This window comes from Erpetoichthys calabaricus, chromosome 3 (assembly GCF_900747795.2).
Source record: "Erpetoichthys calabaricus chromosome 3, fErpCal1.3, whole genome shotgun sequence".
NCBI classification, from domain to species: domain Eukaryota; kingdom Metazoa; phylum Chordata; class Cladistia; order Polypteriformes; family Polypteridae; genus Erpetoichthys; species Erpetoichthys calabaricus.
The window spans coordinates 271,246,684-271,270,196 of NC_041396.2; the positions used below are offsets into that span (position 1 = coordinate 271,246,684).

A 23,513-nucleotide genomic window follows, 5' to 3' on the forward strand; every position below is an offset into this window, starting at 1 on the left:
AATATTGCACACAGGACTTACAAACTCGCATAGGACTAAATTGCAATCCATTTTTAAAACATAAAATGAAATGCGCAGAATTTAGAATGTAGAACCAGTTCCAGTAGTAATGGGCACAATTTCTGGATAGGAAACCGGGCTCTTAACAAGTATACCCACATTTACTTACACCGGACCACTTTATACACAACAGTCAAGCAAATAGCATTGTTTGGAAAGTGGAAAGAATCTAGATTATTGACGGTAAGGCTCGAACATCAGTTAATCAAACTTTATTGTATATATCGCCTTGAGTAGAGCGTATCATTTCCAAATTGTTTTATAGCGCAAAAAGGAAAATTCAGAATCGTTAAATATTAAAAAATCAGAACGAAAAAAGTATTTGGTTGAAATATATCAGTTCATTAAATAGTCATTTGGGGAATAAAGTGACAAGCAATGGGGATTTAAATGGAGAAAAGAAAATGTAACTTGATAAATGGGTCCGTGTAACAGTAATATGGCCGGCACCAGAAAAGGTCCAATGTCTGGCAGCGCAGCAGCACTCTTAAAATACTGGGGCTGCACCCTTAAAAATAAAGGGGCCAGGGCATTTCTTCAGAGCGAACTATTTTTGCTTCCCAAAACACCCAACTGCACAAAGATGTCAGAAAGAACTTTTATTTATTTGGATCTGTAACAGTCTTCATACAGTGAACAACCGATGAATAGATGATAACAGATTTGTGAAGTACTAGTCAGTCATGATGTGAAAAGGACTCTCGCTGCACACATCCAGTAACAAAGGTTAATAACACGTTTGCTTAATTTGTTAGTGTCCTGCAGCCTGCCATACATTCATTTTTTTTACATGTCAGGAAGTTTTTCAAAGCACAAAACTCAACTTGATATGCAAAGAATCCTTTCCAGAATTAAATGGTGCTTTGCCAAGAAATGGTTTCTATGGCACGACCCAGTAATAAACCATATAGCGCCATGTACCTCGTCATAAGACCAACTGCTTGACAAAGAAGCTTTTCATTCTGGAAAGTATTTTTTGCCAATGAAACCGACTCTTTGGTTTTTGAAAACGTTTCTTACATGTGGACAAAACAGAAATAATTCATGTATAACAGGCTACTAGCAGGAACCGTTCGGGAAAACTTATATTTGGATTTTCTTTTAAAAGAAATACTTTTAAAATCAAGACCTCATTGGTGTTTCATAAATCTGTTACTGTCTATTTATGGAGTCTGTTACGGGTCTAAATACGTAAAAGTTTTTTCTGGAAGCTTCATGCGGATGGGTCTTTGGAAACCAAAAATAGTTCTTTATATGAAGAACCACTCTGCCGCCTTTTTATTTTTATTTTCACGCAAAGTTAGAGTGAGAGGTGTTGGAAGAAAACGATCTGTAAAATACAATTACAAGATAATACAATATGATACATAACCTGTCTGATGTGTTCATCGAGGGTGGTCCATGGAAGAAATCGGGTGTGGGTTGGCACCTCAACGTACCTTATCATTCAAAATTATGTGTACTCACAAGTAAACTAAACGATGCAAATGATAGAATAGCAAAATGAAATTAGACGCATCTGTCCAATCCTAATTCAAGAGGTTATTTAACAGTAATTCTGAACAAAAGGTGTAAATTGAACCTACCGGCCATCCTGGGTGCAAGCTAAGAACCAGCCCTGGACAGCAGTGCATAGTAGGCCTAGGGGCCATTCACACACACACTACCGCACTCAAATGTCCTTTGAGTCCACCTGCACATCGTCTTGGTGGGAGAGACACCGAAGAGAAACTCGGAGAGAACGTGCAGACACGGCATTGACAGATTCACACGGAGGGCACCCACGAGTGCCACGGCTCTGCTGCCCCACAATCGATTCATGCCCGCTTTGATAACCAGTCTTTAACGGACTGTGCCGTTCTGCATTTACTTATCTGATTAGCGATCACACATTGCTAGCTAACTCAGCTCAATTTTTCATTCCGCTGGTTCTTCACACTTCTTCGTACAAAGTTCATTGGAGTCTAACACAAAGTACTGAATCACGGAGTCGAAGAGAATACCCTGCTCGCTCCCAAACGACGCGTGGATGACAGCTTTATCATCTATGCCACCCTGCCGTCCTCATCAGTCAGTGTACGATTTCTGATGTCCCTACAATTCTGCCAAGGCTTCAGTCTGAAGCTTTTTAGTCTTCCCGTCCAGATAGTGAAGCTCCACCATCTGTTTAGTCCATTCACACGTTAACACACAAGTCCTTCATACACGCTGTTATACTGTGTGCTCTTGATTTGATCTCATAGACATCTTTCTTTGCGGCTTCCCCTGATTGTCTTTCATTTAAAGCTCGGTGGCTGAAGGTTTCACTTCACTCATTTTGCCTTGGGGTTTTGAATGTGGCTGTGAAGAAGCAGCATGGTGGCGCAGTGCATTGACTCTGCCGCCTCACTGATGCACCTTCCTGTAATCTGTCGTTGTCTGTGTGTTTGCCAAGGACTTTTATCACTAAACACGAGCAGGTTAGGCTGTTAGGTTAATCACCGAGTCCGAATTGGTAGATGTATGTGTGTAAGAGTGTGCCCTGTACACTCTGAAAAATAAAGGTTCTTCAGAGCAATGCCATGGAGGAAACATTTTTTTGTTCCCTAAAGAACCCTTTACTTAGATCCATAACAGACTCCATAAATAACTATAAATAGATTTGTGAAATACCAATTTGTTTCTAACTTTATAAGGACTCTTGGTGCAAACAGTAACACAGGCTGAGTTCAGGTTGTCTTGATCGGTTGTATCCTGCTAGGTATATGACTATACATTAAAGAGTTCTGTTTTGTCCACAAATTAAGAACCCTTTCAAAGTATAAACGGTTATACAAGGAACCACACAACCCAGGAAAGTTTTATCTGAGAACTAGGATTTTTGCGAGTGTGAAATGGACTGGCAGCCTCTGCAGCGCTAAGCACGTACTGTACATATGTATGACAGAAATAAAAGGTTTGGCTTCTTCCCAGTAGTTATAACAATTAATAATAATAACCATAACAAGTATTTGGAGTTTGCATGTTCTCCCCGTGTCTGCGTGGGTTTCCTCCGGGCACTCCGGTTTCCTGCCACAGTCCAAAGACATGCAGGTTAGGTCGATTGGCGATTCTAAATTGGCCCTAGTGTGTGCTTGGTGTGTGGGTGTTTGTGTGTGTGGCCTGCGGTGGGTTGGCGCCCTGCCCGGGATTGGTTCCCTGCCTTGCGCCCTGTGTTGGCTGGGATTGGCTCCAGCAGACCCCCGTGACCCTGTGTTTGGATTCAGCGGGTTGGAAAATGGATGGATGGATGGATAACAAGTATTATTATTATTATAATTATTATGCACACACATTCCAGCCAAAGGTGCAATGAGAACCCCTTTAACATTAAATGAAGTCTTGGTATCTTCTATGCCCGCACATAACACATACTTTCTCACTTACAGTCGCGTGTACATGTTTCACCATTATACCCTGTCTTTTTTATTAATAGAATAAAAATCAAGGTGGATAGTCTTCGACGTTGTAAAATCCTCATCCGTTTACTGAACACGAGGTGGGATGAAGGAAGCCAGAGTTTATCCCGATGACATTGGGGGCAAACGTTTAGAGAACCCTAAATGGGGTGCCGGGATTAAACCTAATAAAGTAATTGGAAAAATCTAATTGTGCATGAAATTTCTGGAGCCGCTTGCCTGACATCACGTTTAAGCCGACTCCTGAAATAATCCCTCACGGTGCGCATTTGCGCTGTAGGAATAATCATACCCTGTGCTAGGAATGCCTACAAGGAAAACATTACAAATCACTCGAGCACTTTAATTCTTAATTGATCACTCATATAAATAAGAGCCCTGTTACTTATGCATATTAAAACACGTGCAGCTACAGTACATTTGACGCTCGCCGCCAGGTTGCGTACTTTCTTGCAATTTAACAATACAATGAATAGCGAATACTATAAAAGTTAAACGATCGCGTGTTCAGGCATAAAATAACAATTGATTTAAATACGGCTAGTGTAGAATATTAACTCGATGCACTTCACAGAGCTACACAATTCTAAAATCAGACCACGTCTCCCATCTTCAGCTCCCGAAGCGCCAGCCAGTTCGTGGCTACTTCATGTTTCGAGGATTAAGACTGGCACCTGCGAGGAGGGTCCTGTTATCCGACCATCAGACATCTGAACCCCAACTTCAGATTTATAGGCAAGGACACTTAATCCACCAAAACGGCAAGAAACACAGCCTTGAGCAAACTGTAAAGGCGCTAGATTGGATATAGAGCTACCGGAGAGACTGAGCTGAACAGGCTTGACGGCCGAATGTCATCACCGTTGCACAAAAGATCGCCTGCACACCACCCTGTACACACAAGTAAGTACTGTATAGTCTTAAAGCTTTTCAAAAAACAACCTTAAAGAGAAAATGATTGTAGAAACAAAATGATGTAAAATAGATCGAAGTTATACCAATGAAAACCGCTACTGAATGAGATCAAATCAAGTGTCAGTTTATGTCCGCCGGAGAACAACTGTAACACCAGTTACCAGTTGGGATCGTGACCAATTAATTTAATAATAATAATAATAATACATTTAAGCGCTATTTAAAAAATGTATTATTATTATTACATTATTTTATTTATATAGCGCCTTTCCCATGGTTTGTGAATATTACAGTAGAACTCTCAAGAGTTGCTGTTTGCTTTATGAGAATGAAGAAAATATGCACAAATATTTTTGCCGTTCTAGGTAATTTTATTTCAGTATTAATTTTTTGTTTAGGAGTTTGACTTTAATTCTGCATTAGAATTAAATCCAGTGTTTTAAAAATTTTAAGTTCTTTTTTATGGTGACCCTTCATCTTGAACTCCTATTTACGCATCATTCTGCCAAAGGCTGGCTTTAAACACAAAAGTTACTTATTATTATTATCATCATCATCATCATCATCATCAGGGAGGATATGGGCAGAGACGTTTGGCATGCACAATCACAGCACCTACATGACCTGCTGTGTCAATTTTGCACATTCTCCTTACGTCCACATTGTGTTTCTCCAATGTCATCAGACCTTCCAAAGCCACATTGTTAAGTTTTACACTTCCCTTTAAAATGGCTCACCTGAGAGGGTCCACATGTGTGACTGGAAGTGAACTGGTGCTTTGACCACAGTTGAAAATTACCGGTATAAGACTCCATATAATCCCATCCTAGAAAAGTGAGACGGATGATGTTAAGATAACAAGCCACCATGGCCCACAAGCAAGGGCTCCACCTAAGAACTGATTCAGGAAAGAAATGGATGACAATACTCAAGGCCTGAAAGACAAAGGTTCACAAATAAACTTTGGAGACTGCAGCTTTAGAACAATTGTGACAAGAGTGGGCTTTTCAGCTCACCGAGCTCCCCCATCCTATATTCACCTAGAGGGTGTAAAATTAGATCAAGTCGAGATTTGACTTTTTGGTAATTTATTCCATGTTTCTATCTTTCTTTGTGTGAAGAAGAAAAACAAAAACCTTTCTCTCATTACATTGCAGAATGTATTTTAAAGTAACAGTTTTATCCACTGTACTAATTGTCTTCATACATTTTCAGTCCTGTAATCTCTTCATTTCCATTTGCTGACAATTCCTTCAGATCAGTTAAAAGTCAAGCAAGAGCTCGCTGACCTGGAAGATGGAGGAATCTGAACAAAGCGCAGGACTGGGCTCCATTTGCGAGGTCCAACTTTATGATCTGAGACGTGTCACAACTGAAGGTTTCTGCTCTAAAATATCAAACTACTAACAGACATGCTTTTTAAAGTAATTAAATAGTAAGCTTGTGACCTTTGGCTAAAATTATGAAACAAATCAGGGGAATGTAATTAAGAAGATAATGGCATAAGCAAATGTGCTTTTTATATATTTAATGTTAAATTAAGGATATAAGGAAAAGAGAACAGATGAAGATAATTACAGAATTAGCCCAGGACAGAATGCCCTTTTTAAACGGTAAAGGCAGTTAGAAACATAAACAAAGTTTTAACGTATTTGCTTATAAAAAGCTGGAGGATTTGTAAAGTCATTATTTTATTTTTTGAAGACAAAGCAGTCAGAGAAGGCTGTCAGTGTCAGTGCCACTGGATTGTAGGATGCGTTTTTCCTCTTTCAGCTGTATTACCGAAGCCATGCATTATATATGAAAGATGTTAGATTTGCGTATTTTGTATTCCCTTCATTTAATCTTCTTTTATTGTAATTTGTTTTGTGCTTAGCCATAACAGCACAACCCGCCATCCGTGGAAAGAAGGCTGGCTGTGATATTGGACGGGAGCAAAGCTGGATGAGAAACAGGATAAAAAACGTCTAGATCAGAGGTGACCTGGTGGGCCGCAGTGGCTGCAGGTTTTCATTCTAATCATCTTCTTAATTAGTGAGCTGTTTTTGCTGCTGATTAACTTGTTTTGCCTTAGTTTTAATTGATGTGACTCAGACCCCTTAGGTATTTCTTTTTCCTTAATGAGCAGCCAAACAATAATGAGACACAAAACGAGACCAGCTAACCTGAAAAGAAACAAAGGTGAAGGTCTCGGTCATGTTGGTCACCAAAACATCTTGACGGTGGTCTTACAAAAAACAGAAAATCAACAGTCTGCTGTGGCAGAATGAGAGCAGCAACAAGTCATGAAATTCAATAACGACTTTAATTAACAGCAAGAATTGGTTTCTCATTAAGAAACTGGTTGGAGTGAAATTGGCTGGAGTTTGACGTTTTAGTTTATCTGGTCATCTGTGGGCTCGTTTCACATCTCATTTCTGTGTGGCTACCACTTAATGAAGAAAAGAATCAATTCGGAGGCCCGAATAATTAAAACAGGGCTATTAAAATGAAAAGAAAAAGGAGTTAATTAGCAGTGAAAACTACTCGCTGATTAGGAAAAGGGTTAGAATGAAAACCTGCAGCCACTGCGGCCCACCAGGACCAGAGCTGGACACCCCTGTTCTAGATGCTTCTATGTAGACACATAACGTGTTTGTGTTGTATACGTCCTTTTAATGCTTATATAACTCCTTACTGAATTAAATAACATATTTAAGCACAAATGCTTCCATATTGGGAATTCATTTCCTTTGATTTTCCCTATGAAGAACTTTAACTTTTGCTCTAGCGATTGCTTTAGACCAGGGGTGGCCTTCTCCGATCCTGGAGATCCATGGTGGTTATAGGTGCTCATTCTAACCATTTTTTTAATTAGTGACTAGTTTTTGCTACTAATTAACTTCATTTATTTGCTATTTAAGACGCTGACCCTTTAAATTAGAACTGAGCAACTTCTGTCCTGGAGGGCCACAGTGGCTTCAGGTTTTTATTCCAACTAATTGCTTCGTGAGAAATTATTCATTGCTGATGAAGCACTCCTTGCTCATGTGACAGTTTTCTGCTTCATTTTAGTTGTCTCGCTTGTTTAGATTTTGAGCCCTTAACTTCTTATTTTAGTCTTAAACTGCTGTATTCACTGTTTTATCTGATCCTCATGAGCAACAAGATGTAAATGACAAAGAAACCAGCAGTTCAACATGTAGCTTGTCTCAATTTCCACCCATTTGTATTCATCATTCACTCTTTGGTTTAATTAAATACTCCGAAGGAAACTGAAAACAAAGTGAACAACTGAAAATTACTTATCCATTTTAGACTTCAATTCACTTGGAAAGAGAAAAATCTAGGATTTTAGAATGAACTGATGTGGTAGAGTTAAAGCACTAACAAGCCATGAAATTAAATAAGATCTGTTATAGACGAGGATTGACTTCTAATTAGGCAAATGGGGTGGGAGAAAAACCTGCAGACACTGTGGCCCTCCAGGGTCGGAGATGGCCACCCCTGCTCTAGGCTAAGTAACATAGAGCATGCTTGGCCATGTGTGAAAACTGGAGACGATAAATAACTATCAAAAATAAATAAAGTGTGCCAAGCCAGGCAGAGGTGGGAATGGCATACATGCTTGCACATTGACATGTGGTATGATAAGGAATGCACCAATATGGTTATAAACACCCACATCTGTGTCAACCTTAAAATCAGTTTTCTTTATGCGGGTCGTCCAAGCTGGAGTTTCTGGTGTGCTTTTATTACTATCTACATAGTCACTGCATTCATTTCTGGAGGTCACGTAGCTTTATGTTATACGCCACCTGGCAATATCCAAAGATTCAAAGTTGTGAAATCTAAAGTGTCATTCATAAGTCGTACATAGTGTCACACATGTGCACATGGGGACAGTTTACAGGTTCAAATCCTGATATTTGTCAGCCAGACCAGTCACTCAATCCTCTCTCCTCTTGTTCCACTTCAATTCACCCAAAGACCGGCCCCTTGATGACCTCACCACCAGTCCACTCACTGTTAACGTCACTGATGACATCATTTCCTATACCCAGAATCTATCATACTGCCACATCAGGCCGTCCTGACTCCACCATATTTAAGCTCATTTATTAACCTGTTAGCCAGCTACATTTTGAACTCCGTCTGTAAAGATGTGTTTTCTTTATTTTTTTTGCAGTATATGGGGTGGCCGTCCCCAAACCTTTTTCTGTCTGCTCTCTGCTTTTTACTACAATAGATATGAGGAATGATAATGTAATAGCTGGCCTGGTTCAAGATAAATTATGGACTGTCTATCTGGTGCTTAAATCAAAGAGCAGAAGCATAATCTATATGAAGTGAATTCAACAGAGTTTAAAGAACTGTATAACATGAATAAATACATGTTACAGATGAAACAAATATCATCATTGCACTCCATTGACAGACTGCTGTCACCATCCTGCTCCACTGACAGACTAAGGAGATCGTTCCTCCCCCAAACTATGCGACTCTTTGATTCCACCCGGGGGGGTAAACATTAACATTATACAAAGTCATTGTCTGTTTTTACCTGAATTTTTCTTTTTACTCTTTAATTTAATATTGTTTTTCTATCAGTATGCTGCAGCTGGAGTATGTGAATTTCCCCCTTGAGATTAATAAAGTATCTATCTATCTATCTATCTATCTATCTATCTATCTATCTATCTATCTATCTATCTATCTATCTATCTATCTATCTATCTATCTATCTATCTATCTATCTATCTATCTATCTATCTATCTATCTATCTATCTATCTATCTATCTATCTATCTATCATTGGACCCATAATTAAACCTTTGGTCACTGGCAGATTAAGGAAGAGTACATCACTAATTTTCCATTCTAATACATTTCTTTGTACTTGGTGGTGTCACTCTAGAGCAGGGGTCCCCAACACCGGTCCTGGAGGGCCCCAGTAACTGCAGGTTTTCATTCTAACCCTTTTCTTAATTAGTGACCCATCTTTGCTGCTAATTAACTTCTTTTGAATTAATTTTAATTGGCTTGTTTTTTAAGATTTGTTCCCCTGAATTGCTTCATTTCTTTCCTTAAAACAGAAATGAAATGTGAAGTGTGGCCCCCCCGATCTGAACCTGAGTGGTGTTTTGTTATTGGACTTCTGTGCTCGTCACGGATTGTCCATAACGAACACCATGTTCAAGCATAGGGGTGTTCATATGTGCACTTGGCACCAGGACACCCTAGGCCTCAGTTCGATGATCGACTTTGTGGTCGTGTCATCGGACTTGCGGCCACATGTCTTGGACACTCGGGTGAAGAGAGGGGTGGAGCTGTCAACTGATCACCACCTGGTGGTGAGTTGGCTTCGATGGTGGGGGAGGTTGTTGGTCAGGCCTGGTAGGCCCAAACGTGTTGTGAGGGCAGAGACCCCTGTCAGAAGTAGCTTCAACTCCCACCTCCAGCAGAACTTCGACCACATCCCGAGGGAGGTGGGGGACATTGAGTCTGAATGGGCCCTGTTCCATGCCTCTATTGTTGAGGCGGCTGACCAGAGCTGTGGCCGTAAGGGGGTCGGTACCTGTCGTGGCAGCAATCCCCGAACCCGTTGGTGGACACTGGCGGTTAGGGATGCCGTCAAGCTAAAGAAGGAGCCCTTCAGGACCCTTTTGTCCTGTGGGACTCTGGAGGCAGCTAATAGGTACCGGCAGGCCAAGCGGAATGTGGCTTTGGTGGTTGCTGAGGCAAAAACTAGGGCATGGGAGGAGTTTGGGGAGGCCATGGAGAACGACTTTCGGACGGCTTTGAGGAGATTCTGGTCCGCCGTCCGGAGTCTCAGGAGGGGGAAGCAGTGCAGTGTCAACACTGTATATGGTGGGGATGGTGCACTGCTGACCTCAACTCGGGACGTTTGTGGGTCGGTGGGGGGAGTACTTCGAAGACCTCCTCAATCCCAATAACATGCCTTCCAATGAGGAAGCAGAGCCTGGGGACTCAGAGGTGGGCTCCTCCATCACTGGGACTGAGGTCACCGAGGTGGTCAGAAAACTCCTTGGAGGCAGAGCCCCGGGGGTGGATGAGATACGCCCGGAGTTCCTCAAGGCTCTGGATGTTGTAGGGCTGTCTTGGTTGACACGTCTCTGCAACATCGCATGGACATCAGGGACAGTGCCTCTGGATTGGCAGACTGGGGTGGTGGTCCCCCTCTTTAAGAAAGGGACAGAGGGATCACACTCCTCAGCCTCCCTAGAAAAGTCTATTTGGGGGTTCTGGAGAGGAGGGTCCGTCGGATAGTCGAGCCTCGGATTCAGGAGGAACAGTGTGGTTTTCGTCCTGGTCGCGGAACAGTGGACCAGCTCTACACCCTTAGCAGAGTCCTGGAGGGTGCATAGGAGTTCGCCCAACCAGTCTACATGTGTTTTGTGGATTTGGAAAAGGCATTCGACCGTGTCCCTCAGAGAATCCTGTGGGGGGTACTCCGAGAGTATGGGGTACCGGATCCCCTGATAAGGGCTGTTCGGTCCCTGTACGATCGGTGCCAGAGCTCGGTCCGCATTGCCGGCAATAAGTCGAACCCGTTTCCAGTGAGAGTTGGACTTCGCCAGGGCTGTCCTTTGTCACCAATTCTGTTCATAACTTTTATGGACAGAATTTCTAGGTGCAGCCAGGGCGTTGAGGGGGTCCGGTTTGGTGGACTCAGGATTGGGTCACTGCTTTTTACAGATGATGTTGTCCTGTTTGCTTCCTCAGGCCGTGATCTTCAGCTCTCTCTGGATCGGTTCGCAGCTGAGTGTGAAGTAGCTGGGATGAGAAGAGAGATCCTGCCCCAAGTGGAGGAGTTCAAGTATCTCAGGATCTTGTTCACGAGTGAGGGAAGAATGGAGCGTGAGATCGACACGCGGATCAGTGCGGCTCAGCTCTCAATTTACCAGTCGATCTATGTTCCTACCCTCACCTATGGTCATGAGCTATGGGTAGTGACCGAAAGAACGAGATCGCGAATACAAGTGGCTGAAATGAGTTTCCTCCTTAGGGTGTCTGGGCTTTCCCTTAAAGATAGGGTGAGAAGCTCAGTCATTTGGGAGGGGCTCAAAGTAGATCCGCTGCTCCTCCGCATCGAGAGGAGTCAGATGAGGTGACTTGGGCATCTAAACAGGATGCCTCCTGAACGCCTCTCTGGTGAGGTATTCCGGGCACATCTAACCGGGAGGAGGCCCAGGGGAAGACCCAGGACATGCTGGAGGGACTATGTCTCTCGGCTGGCCTGGGAACGCCTTGGGATTCCCCCGGAAGAGCTAGAAGAAGTGGACGGGGAGAGGGAAGTCTGGGCATCTCTGCTCAAGCTACTGCCCCAACGACCCGACCTCGGATAAGCGGAAGAGAATGGATGGATGGATGGATGAAATGTAAAGTGAGTGAACCAACACAAGACCAACTAAGTCAGGGCCTCAAACTCCAACCAATTTCACTCCAACCAGTTGCTTAATTAGGCGCTGAGTCTTGTTGGTATTTAAACTCGTTCTTTAGTTCTATGGCTTGTTGCTGCTCTCATTGTCCAATAGCATACATTTGTGAAATTGTTCATTTTCTCTTTTCTAAGAGCTCTGGTCAAATGGTTTGGGGTCCTGAGCAGATCAGCATTCCTGAGACCTTCACCTTTCTTTATTTTCAGATATTGTATGATGAACACAGAATGCTGGTAATGTTTCGGCTTATTTTGTATCTCATTATTGTTTGACTGCTAATTAAGGAAAAAGAAACAATTAACGGATCTGTGTCTTCAAGAGCAAGTCAATTAAAATTAATTCAAATGAAGTTCATTAGCAACAAAAACAGGTCACTAATTAAGAAAAGGGTTAGAAAGAAAACTTGTAGCCACCATGGCCCTCCAGGACTGAAGTTGGGGACCCCTGATCTAGGGGGACATTGAAGGGAAAAGCAGAGGTAGGAATGAGGATGACAGGACCTTCAGGCCAACAACAGGTGACATCACCATGCCAGGAACTCAGAAACTGCAGAGTGAACCCTAACTGTCCTAAGGTCACCCCAACTTCGAGATCTGTCACCTCTATACCAGGGGAAGGCCCAGTCCTGGCTCTCTGAAACGGAAGAACAGCGACAGTCTTCATAATTCAAAACTAGGAATTAAAATAATAATACAAACCATATACTAACATAAACAAGCAAAAAAATAAATCAAATTGTCAAGGACAGATGCAACTAGTACATAAGAGCATAAGAAATGAGAGGAGGCCATTCAGTCCATCAAGCTGGTTGGTTTAGCTAATAGCTAAGCTATCCCAGTGTCTCATCCAGATGCTCCTTAAAGGTTGTTGGGGATTCTGCTTTAACTACAAGTCTCGGTAGTTTGTCCAGGATTAACACAACTCTTTGCTTAAAGAAATGTTTCCTGCCTTCGATCCCAAATGCACTTCCCTTTAGTTTCCATAGATGTCCTTGAGTACGTCATTTACCCTTAAGAATTCTTCTGGATCTACTTCAACAAGGCCTTTGAGGATTTTGAAGACCTTAATCCTCTGCGTCCGTCAGATTACAAAATGCCTGTCACCCCTGAGATTCACATGTTGGCTCTTCTCTGCACAGCCTCAAGTGCTGCTATGTCTTTCTTGTAGCGTGGTGACCAGAACTGTTCACAACTCTCCAGTGTCACATTCCTTGATTTATATTCAACAGTTTTTATGATAAAACCTAACATTTTATTTGCCTTTTTAATCGCTTGTACTCATTGTATGAATAACGGAAATGATGTATCATCATAAACCCAAAATCCTAGTCAGAGGTTGCTTCCTGTATGGCAGTGTCTCCCATCTTGTATTTACAGTCGATGTTCCTTTTGCCCACATGTAGAACTTTGGACTTTTCTACTTGCACAGCATTTTCTAAGTATTTTGCCATTTCTGAAGCTTTCGGAATCGTATTTGCTGCCACCTCAGTGTCTGCCGTTCCAACAATTTTAGCATCATCTGCGAATTTACTAACTATACTGAAATGAATGTCATTAATAAGGCTCATAAAAAGTAACAGTCCCAGGACAGACTCATTAAGGACGGGAGATTCTTCTCTTATCTGCACTCTTTGTGTCCAGCCAGTTCACCAAATGGTGGTCCAGTTTTGAAGGTTACACGTGATGGTTACAGTTTCTAGTTTCAGAATTAATGTCCAGTCTGGACTGAATTTAGGGCTTTTTGAACATCTAAGTAAATTATGTCACATACTTAAATATACATCTATATTTTCTTAGCTGCATTAACAGTTTAAACCAAAACATTGCTCTTAGTTCTTCTCAGAATTCTTAAAAGATTTTTGCTCAAGTCAAAAGAACAGGCCCTAATTACACTGATCAAGTAAATCAGCACCTGAATCCTATAATACAAATCACTTGCTTGTTAATAGTGGACGTATGAGACCCACACTAGGTATGCAGTGCCCACCCACTGCACTACATGATGTAACCCCTTCAATTGAGCAAGGTGGACAAGTTCTCATGCTCTTTGTTTTCATCGGTTGTGTCCTTCCACAAAGCCTCTGTGGCACAGTCTGGTGCCTTGGAGAGCAGGAAGGCACAAGGATATCCCCTAAAAGCAGCCTTTGCACAAACTCTTCTTTCATCATTCAACACAAACTCTACCAATAACCCACCAAGTATGAATTCAGTGAGCTAAGCATATTGATCTATCAAGCTGCTCGAATTTAATATTTTGGACACAGGTGGGAAATAAGCACCATTGAGTCTTAGGATGAGACTATCTTTTAAACATGAATTAATGGACAAAAGCGTACTCACAATTATGTATGGAGATTTATTTGAAATCGCCCCAAAAATTATCTCTGAACATGACCACCACTATGGCCCAGATATGGCTGTGTGTCTCCCACCACACAGCAGCACCCTTTCAATCATACTGGCAATAAGGCTCAGCCCACTTTGGTAGATCTTTGTTTTGTTAGTGAAAGTCTAAATTTATGTCTTTCATTAACTGAAGGTCTCCCTGATGACTGCAGGTTGAGGTACTTTCTTCAATTATCTGCAGATATCTGCAGCTTTAAAGCTCTTCTATGAGCATAAGACACCCAGGAAAGCAGCTCTGGTGTGTGCCTCCAGGACAAAGCAGCAGTAAACATGTATAGAATAGGTGAAGTGGCCCTGTGGCAGATGTTCTAGACTGGACAAGTTCAAGTCTGAAACTTCAAGGCCCAGTACTGACTCATTTCATGACTTTAACACAGGTGGTGCAGTGGTAGAGCTATTTGTATTTGCAGGTTATTTTTAAATTTAGAAAAAAATAAATAAATAAATAAAAAATGTGTAGGTCTTGATTGCCTTACTCTTCACAGTCCCTGGGCCAGCATTTCATTCCTTTGGTACTCATTTTGTGCAGACTATATTCAATCAGGGGTATGTTACAGACTTTGTCTATTCTTCTTGTCGCAATGACCCTTACGGTTGAGCTGAACTACTAATACAGAACCTCTACTGCTGGATCGCCGGTTGCTGGTACTCCATGCCCTGCAATAATAGAACTGAACAAAAATGTACGATATTTTACTAAATTGTCACCGACTCAGCTCATGTTTGTGACATTGAAACCACATCGGAAGTGGTTAGGTTGACCATAGGGTTAGGATGTTAGGGAGATCATATTTATTAAAGGAGGTCAGCTGGCAATGGGTGCAGGGAAGTGATCATATCCGTTTATATGTATAATAATAAATGAGCTCTAATGCCGGTTTCATAACACCTCATGACCACACTACTCATACATAAGACAAGATGTACCCGTAATATAAGGCCCACAACAGCGTCATAAGGCACAAATGGCACACTGAGGCCGACTGAGAAGCAATGACACCCTCAGAGTCTGAATCCTGATTGGTCACATGAGGCGACAGGCTTCTCTATTGGCTCGACTGACTAATGGCTGGATTATACCATCGAGCGACTTCTGTGATGAAACACAATTTAAGAAAATGGCATGGCGACATTTTCCCATACATGGTTGCAAAGATTTGCAATGCCAAGATTTTTCTCTTGCAGTATAATTTCTCTGTAGGTGTAATAGTTATTTTTCATTATTCCTTTTACAAAAGAAATAAACTTTACAGAAATAGAAAACTGTAATCCAACGTGTTTCCTTTTCATTTGTATAATTTTTATTATAAATGGTTTGATATTCCTTCAATTAAGTGCTGTTTGTCCCTATGATCCCTCATTTAGGAGTCGTAGTGATGCCTGTATCTCCATGCTTCAGTCACTAGACTCTCTCCCAAGTTTTCTGCATTGTTGGGCCGCTAGAAAATTTTGGAAGTGCACGGCATGGCTAAGGAGGACCGCACAGAGGATCGAGTCTGATCATTTGACATGTCGCTATTAAGGGTTAGGGGTTAGGGTTGAGTCTTTGTGAAAGCCAGCATCACATTACACGCCTTCTAGTTGCCCAGGGTGTCAAATTAACAACTGGACTGCTGACCTCATTGCCTGAATATGTCAGATTACACAGCTACAAATCACACTGGATGGTAAACTAGGCATGCCCATGACAACGTTCCACCAGAGTCTCACACTCCCAAAGTATGGAGTGTGTAGCTGCATCTACCAAAAATGACCAAAGTTCATCAGCTCTAGTTTGCAAAATGGGATTCAGAAATAGCTTGACGCTTTGAAATGATTCCACAGACAAAATATCTTCATTTAAAAACCTTAGTAAAAATTCAAAGTAGAAAAGTTTATACAAAAAATAGAAAAAAGATTGGTATTGCAAGAAAAGAAAGGTTCTATTTAAGGCTCATATCTTGTTTCATTTCTTTAAGTTGAACCATTTCTAAATGGTCAGGAAACTGTATGCCTCATGCTGTAAATGGGTCTTTCAGTCCCTGCTAGATATGAGACCTGCTCTAAAAAACACTGTATCTTAGTTAGAGCAAGAAAGTTCTATCTCATACTAACTTACAGGGGGTAAAAGGCTATATCATTGTCAATGACTATGAAAGAAAATTATATTGTATTCAAATTAAGCAAACACTAATATGAATTTAGCTTAAAGCTTTAACTTTCTATGATTGGCTGTTACAGCATGCTCACCTCTGTTTCTGAGCCCCAGTAATGTACTGGGCGACTGCACTGGTGTGATGTGATACTTTCTTTTGTGATGCTGCAGATGTTCTATCAGACGGTTGTGGCGAGCACCCTCTTCTACGCAGTGGTGTGCTGGGGAAGCAGCATAAAGAAGAGGGATGTCTCACGCCTGGACAAACTGGTGAGGAAGGCAGGCTCTATTGTAGGCATGGAGCTGGACAGTTTGACATCTGTGGCAGAGCGACGGGCGCTGAGCAGGCTGCTGTCAATCATGGAGAATCTACTGCATCCACTGAACAGTATCATCTCCAGACAGAGGAGCAGCTTCAGCGACAGACTGCTGTCAATGTCCTGCTCCACTGACAGACTGAGGAGATCGTTCCTCCCCCACACTATGCGACTCTTCAATTCCACCCAGGGGGGTAAACGTTAAAATTATACAAAGTTATTGTCTGTCTGTTTACCTGCATTGTTATCACTCTTTAATTTAATATTGTTCTTTATCAGTATGCTGCTGCTGAAGTATGTGAATTTCCCCTTGGGATTAATAAAGTATCTATCTATCTATCTATCTATCTATCTATCTATCTATCTATCTATCTATCTATCTATCTATCTATCTATCTATCTATCTATCTATCTATCTATCTATCTATCTATCTATCTATCTATCTATCTATCTATCTATCTATCTATCTATTTTCCAGGTATGGTCAGTTCAGGCACAATCTCTGCCCTTTTTGTCTTTTTCTCCATTCTGTTGTGGTATGTAAGACGAACATGTCAGACAGATGAGCCTCTCTTCTGTTTGTAAGGTCCAAAACATCCCCTTCCCCTGTTTTTACTTGCAGCTACATTGCAATGCATTGTACTTCCAGGTGAGCACTAAATGGTTGTCAAACAGCCCCAGTGACTTATTTTGTCAGTGTGTATCGCAGACTAAATGCCATTTAATGACCGTTACAGCGGTTTGCAGTCATGACCTTATTACTTACATAATCTTAATGCGTCGAAGGCAGTCAGCAGTGTGCACCCGTGAAACGCGTCACCTAATTTGACATGCCTCATGTCTCACTCCAACTAGTCCATGACTTGCTTAAGCAAAATCAAACAGGCTTAAGTCACAGGGGCGGGCTCTGTGTGCATGTGATAGTTGAGAACCAATGACCGCTCAGCCCAAAGTACAATGCATATACTGCAGCGACAAGGAATAAGGAACGTGGGTGTTATGGACCTCACAAACCGAAGGAGAAGCTCGTCTGTCTGAAGTCTCATGTTTTATGTGCTATGACAGAATGGAAAAAAGAAAAAGGAGATTAGATTGCAGCTGAACGTGCCATATCTGTTAATCCTTTACACAGCACCAGCTTTGGCAGGTGGCACGCTACTGGCTTATAGAAAAAAGGGAGAGCATGACTGTGGTGGAATGTTGTCAGGTAGTCGCTAAATTAGACGCACCCAGCGATTTTCAGTCACGTAAATTGATATGGTCCGGCAATGAGATCAGCAGCTGGAGTTGGCAAGTCTGACATGCCCTGCTACGTGAAGTCAGATAACATGACATCGAGTCACTGGGGATGTCACACTTCACTTCTGCTGGCCATGGGAGCTCATTGCAACTGTGCCAGACTCACAAAGATTTTGTAAATGAAGTAACTAAAAAATTCACAAAAAATATCATGTAGATGCTTAAGTTTCCCTGCGAAGCAAGGACTGGAGTTCATTTTCACAAGCCCAGTGGTGGCAACATTAGAAGGCAGCACCAGCAGCTAGTAGTGCACTGTGGACAATGCATTGCACACACAAACACTACCTTAAAAAAAATAAAATCAGTTATAAGTACCGCTGGCACAGTTTTCAGCTGGGGATGCTGACCTCTAAGCTGTCAGTCCTAAACCCTTATTTTTCACTGCTTTGCCTCGGCACACATTGCCGTAGGTGTGAATGTCATGATCACGGATATGTGATTGGTCAGATCTTGCATCTGTCTTGAATAGAATTTATGTGATTGGCTGGCGCTGAAACAATGTGCAGATAGCAGGAATGTGTGCGCAAAAATGTTCAGTGTGTATCATGTCAGTTGACTGTCACATCTATATACAGTACATATATATATATATATATATATATATATATATATATATAAAATCCAAATGTTTGTCTGTCTGTATGTATGTCTGCTTTTCATGAGAGAACTACTTAACAGATTTAAGTCGGGTTTTTACTATAATTTGCTTGAACATTCCGGTTGATTTTGTGACTTCTCTCATCATGCTAAGTGTCAAAGTTTGGTTGCGGCACCGATTTATTTGCATGAATCCGAGAGACAGGCTGCAGGGTGAGGGGAGGGGGAGGCAGACCCTAAGAAGTAGGGAGCCAGGCGGGGCCCTCCTCACTCACGCGCCAGCCTCCGTTTCAGTCACTCTACCTCTTGCCACGTGTTGGAGTGTACCTTGCCTCCGTTTACCAAGCGATAGCTGTTTGTTCAGCAGATATTATCATCTACAGATTGTTAAAGAGTAACGTTTGACATTTTTGAGAGAGAGATCACAGGTACGTGTGTCTTAGAGGATACCTGCTGATTTCCAGAAGTATCACGGCCATGTGCTTTTCTCCCCATGCAGGGGGCGCTCTCCCTTCAGAGCTGAACACGATCAGATACAGTGGTGACATTTGACATTGGAGCGTACCTACTTTCCGCTTGGGCAGAATTTACATTTTTTTATTCATTTTTAAAGTTTGTCCTGTGTCACTACTACGTGGACAGAGCCATAGGGGATAGCTAGTCTTAAATACAGAATACAATTTTTAAGAATAAATCAAAGTATCTAAATAAGGTTGATATAAGGGACTGTCCTGGGAAATGTTAGCTTATAACTGCTGAATGACTTATGGTTTACACCTTATTGTTAAATGGTTTTATATTGCTTTACTTTGCTCTTATTTGTGCTTTAAACTTCAAGTACAAGCTGCTTGTGTCCATTTAATATTTAATATTTATTCATCACTTAGAGACCAAACATAAAAAACAGTTGCGCTATGAAAAATAAACTTGGACTGAATTGAACTGAAGGCCTCAATTTGCATTCATTTTTCTTGTTCTCCAAGTGACGTTTCCTGCACGTCAGCCACAAGGGTATCTACCCTGCATACTGACTAACACCGACAGCGATCTGCCTTCACTTGCCAGCTGGCAGACCTGTAGATGTGTACCTAGGTTTCCAGGAAAAGGATGAGCGGACATACTATCATTTGTTCAACAGCCCTCTCTCAAAGTCCTTGAACAAGCTGACCTATACAATGCTTTGAAGTAACAGGCGCCATATATAATAAAGAATGATGCCTTGTCGGACCTCATTTTTTCATTTAAATGTTGTGGCATGCCGGAGACTATCCAGAAAGGTGCAACTCACTCATACAGTATGTGGCTGATTCAGAGTTGCAAATTAATTGAGATGGGGGATGAAGGTTGGAATACCCAATGAAAATCATGCAGAGAACGGGAGAACATGCAAAACGTCACATGACAGGGACCGAGCAGAAAGTTGAGCCCAGCAGCACACACACCACCCTCACCCTGCTCCAGTATAGAATGAGGGCAATTTGATTTGACTTCAAGGACATTTGAAATGAAAGTGCTGTCTGTTGCCATAGCTAAAAACTCCTGGTCATAGTTGTATTGTTGACCACTACTGTTATAGCAGGACCTGCAGTCTGTAAGCCTATGCACAAGCCTCCATTAGGGGGTCCCACCAATATCCGAGCCCCATGAGTCTGAGCTGCAGGCTTCATGCTGTTTATCTGTCTCAAAATGACCAGCTCATTAAACAGCCATTGTCTCCAATGCTGCTTTTTTATTTTCCCCCTGTTGTTAATTTGGCAGCCCTAGCGCTGCATTCAGTCAAACACACATCTCTGTGATCAATCAACTTGCTTCTACCTGCCTGAATATTTCATGTGAAATATTGAATTTTTTTTAAAGACCGGCATTAATAATTCAGAATGCTCCAATCATCCTTTACACATCTTGTACAACATTAAAAAGCTCAAATCAAATTCTTGAAGCACTCATTTATTCATACTATTAATAACAGAGCAGGGCATAAATGCATTAATGGAATGGCATCTACAGATTGGTGTGCGCAGGGTCCAGGGGCCTAAACCTTGGTCTGGGCTGCACTGCAGAGGCAGTGAGTTCAAGGACATTGCTGTCTTTTGGCCTATGGAGTGACATGAAATAGCTGGCATTTGTATTTAAAACCACTTTGTATAGATGTTTACATACTGTATGTATAGCAGAGAGATAGAGAGAGGTCTACATGTTTGTATATATTGTGTGATGTGACTCTGTTTATGATCAGGATAGATAGATAGATAGATAGATAGATAGATAGATAGATAGATAGATAGATAGATAGATAGATAGATAGATAGATAGATAGATAGATAGATAGATAGATAGATAGATAGATAGATATGAAAGGCACTATATGATAGATAGATAGATAGATAGATAGATAGATAGATAGATAGATAGATAGATAGATAGATAGATAGATAGATAGATAGATAGATAGATAGATAGATAGATAGATAGATGTACTGCACATGTTTTTTACACATATTGCTCTGTTTATGTTTCAAAGTTCTGTTATGTGTTTATAGTGCTCTTTACTTGTCATATTGTATTTGCAATTAGTGCATAGTGTTCTAGGTTAATAAAATGGAAGTGCGCTTAATAAGAATAAATTGAATTAAAATGAATCTTTAGATGGGGAGGAAAGAGAAGAAATTCACATGGACTCCAAGAGTATATGCAGTGCATTCTCCGTATAGTCAATGACTGTGCCAGGATGTGATCATATTTTCTAGAGCTGTGAGGTAGCCCATGTGGATACATTGATACAAGTCTTTGAAGACCAGGTTGGCCAATTGACCTGCAGGCGTGGTAATGTTCTGACGATGCCAACTGGTGTGGCTACAGAGCAGCTTTTTGCACTTAAGTGTTTATGGAATCGAGCTGCATGACACAAGCACTAATCAAATGTCTCTCCACCTTATTTCTTATTTCACTTTTTCCATTTCAGGGTAATGTAGAGTTGGAGACTACCATCAGTAGAATTTTCAGAAGCAAGTGGCCATATGTCCACAGACTCCAGTGAACCAATCTAACATGTATTTGATTGGGAGGAAGCTGGAATCCATGGAGAAAATACATAAGAACTTTAGGAAAAAGGCCAAGGTTCACACAGGCAGTGATAGAGAGATGAGTAGGACCGTCATATTGCTTGTACTGAAAACAAACTATTTTATATTTTGCTTTTCTAGAGTTAACTTACACAAGCAACACAAATACCTCCTCACCACTGCATCATCCTTTTCATTCTGCTTTTTCTGTGGGTCATTGTGGCAATCCACTTAGCCTCCTTATCAAATGAGACAGTTCTTCCAACTGCTCCTGGGAATTCAGAAACATGCCAAGGCCAGCTAAGTGTCCTATATCTTAGTGCAGTCCCATTTGAACACGTTTCCTTTTCATTCACTACTCTGGTTTTCCAGAAATATTTTTTAACAACATTTGCACATTGCAAAAATGCATGTGTTTTGCCTGTTATTGTGAGCATACGACTAGATGACTTGACATGGATTATGTGATATTTTGATATTGCTTGCTCTTGTCTATTGCTGGTCACCATAGACACCGATTCTTTCAGAAACTTTACTATCTCCATTTTCAATGAAAATATGATATTAAATTTATTTTTCAGCCATCACTACAAACCACATAAGGTAAGTAAGAAACAAAAAATTTAGACGTGAGCGTCAGTAGCCTCTGTGCCCTAGGAACCAAGATACCCAAACTACTCAATAATATTTTAATAATTATTTACTGCTCTGATGCTGATCTTTCTGATCATAACATTATGATAGTAATTGAGAAGAATTCATGATTAATTACGGTATTTGAGGATTCCTCTAGAGTGCCTCTTTCTCTTGGCTCAAAAACTAATCAGCACATCGTCATCTAATAACAGGCTTAAGTTTCGAGTTTGGTATTTTTCCGTCCTCAAGAAATTGTGACACACAGACAGACACACAGCCATCATCGGAATGTTGATGTTTTAGGTATGGGAACCCTAAAACGTCGAGATCCGTTGAAAACCAGAGATCAAAAATTTTAACAAATCTAAAGCTTTTGCTCCATCCCCACAGACGATAGGTTATGGTGGGGGAGAGCGCAAAGAAAAAAATATCTTTTTGGGGTAGAATATTCCTTTAATGGTGCTCAGGCCTAGGGTTTTATTTACTTCTGCATTCATCTGTATTCAAACTGAATGCTCACCAGGCTAAGCTATGCCGCTCATACTGGCCTGGCAGTCTGGCTGACACATCTCTTCAGCACTCTTCTCTCTTTCTGTTGGTATGGCATCAGCATCAACCCTGGAATGACACCTAGGCATGTGGCACAACTCTAAGTGCAACCTTGCTGGCAAAAACAAATACTTTGGTGGCTCCAGTGATTTTTTTTAAGCAACACTTCTGGACTATATCAACACAAAATCATCTAACAGTCACCTCTGTCTCATGATAGGACGCTCTCCATGACAGGACTCTCTCAAACTCCTCCATGAACCTTTCCATGTGACACCACAGTTCTCTCTGTGAAGCTGTCAAAGGAAATGACTCAAACTCCCGCTTGCTCACCCATAAGCCTAGTGTTCACCAATGGCAACGAGCATGTGGTCTAAATAACCGAAATGGTCCCAATTCTGCTACAGTAAGTCATCATCCTCTCTAACTTTTTCCACAGCTTCAATTACATTCTTTTGCAGCATCAATATTCATCCATTTTCCTTTACAGGGCCACAGAGAGTTGAAGCCTCTTCCAGCGGCAAGGGATGCACGGCAGGAGCCAACTTGTTCAACAGAGGACACCAGTCAGTGACCTGGTGGACTGATGCATGCACACCCATTAGTCATTCACAAAGGACCGACATCAAGTCACCAGTTTATCTAATCTGCACGTAGGA

At 41.4% G+C, this 23,513-nt stretch overlaps 1 protein-coding gene across 5 annotated transcripts in view; it reads right to left on the reverse strand.

The window, feature by feature from the left end:
• LOC114648936 (disks large homolog 4) overlaps nt 1-23,513 on the reverse strand; it is a 745,247-nt gene that overhangs the window by 366,371 nt on the left and 355,363 nt on the right. Inside the window, exon 1 of one of the 5 annotated variants that reach the window (XM_051925300.1) lies at nt 16,489-16,542. The exons of the other annotated variants lie outside the window; for them this stretch is intronic. The gene's annotated coding sequence lies outside the window, so the exon portion shown is untranslated. Of the gene's footprint in view, nt 1-16,488; nt 16,543-23,513 lie in introns of those variants that run through there. 5 annotated transcript variants of the gene reach the window in all.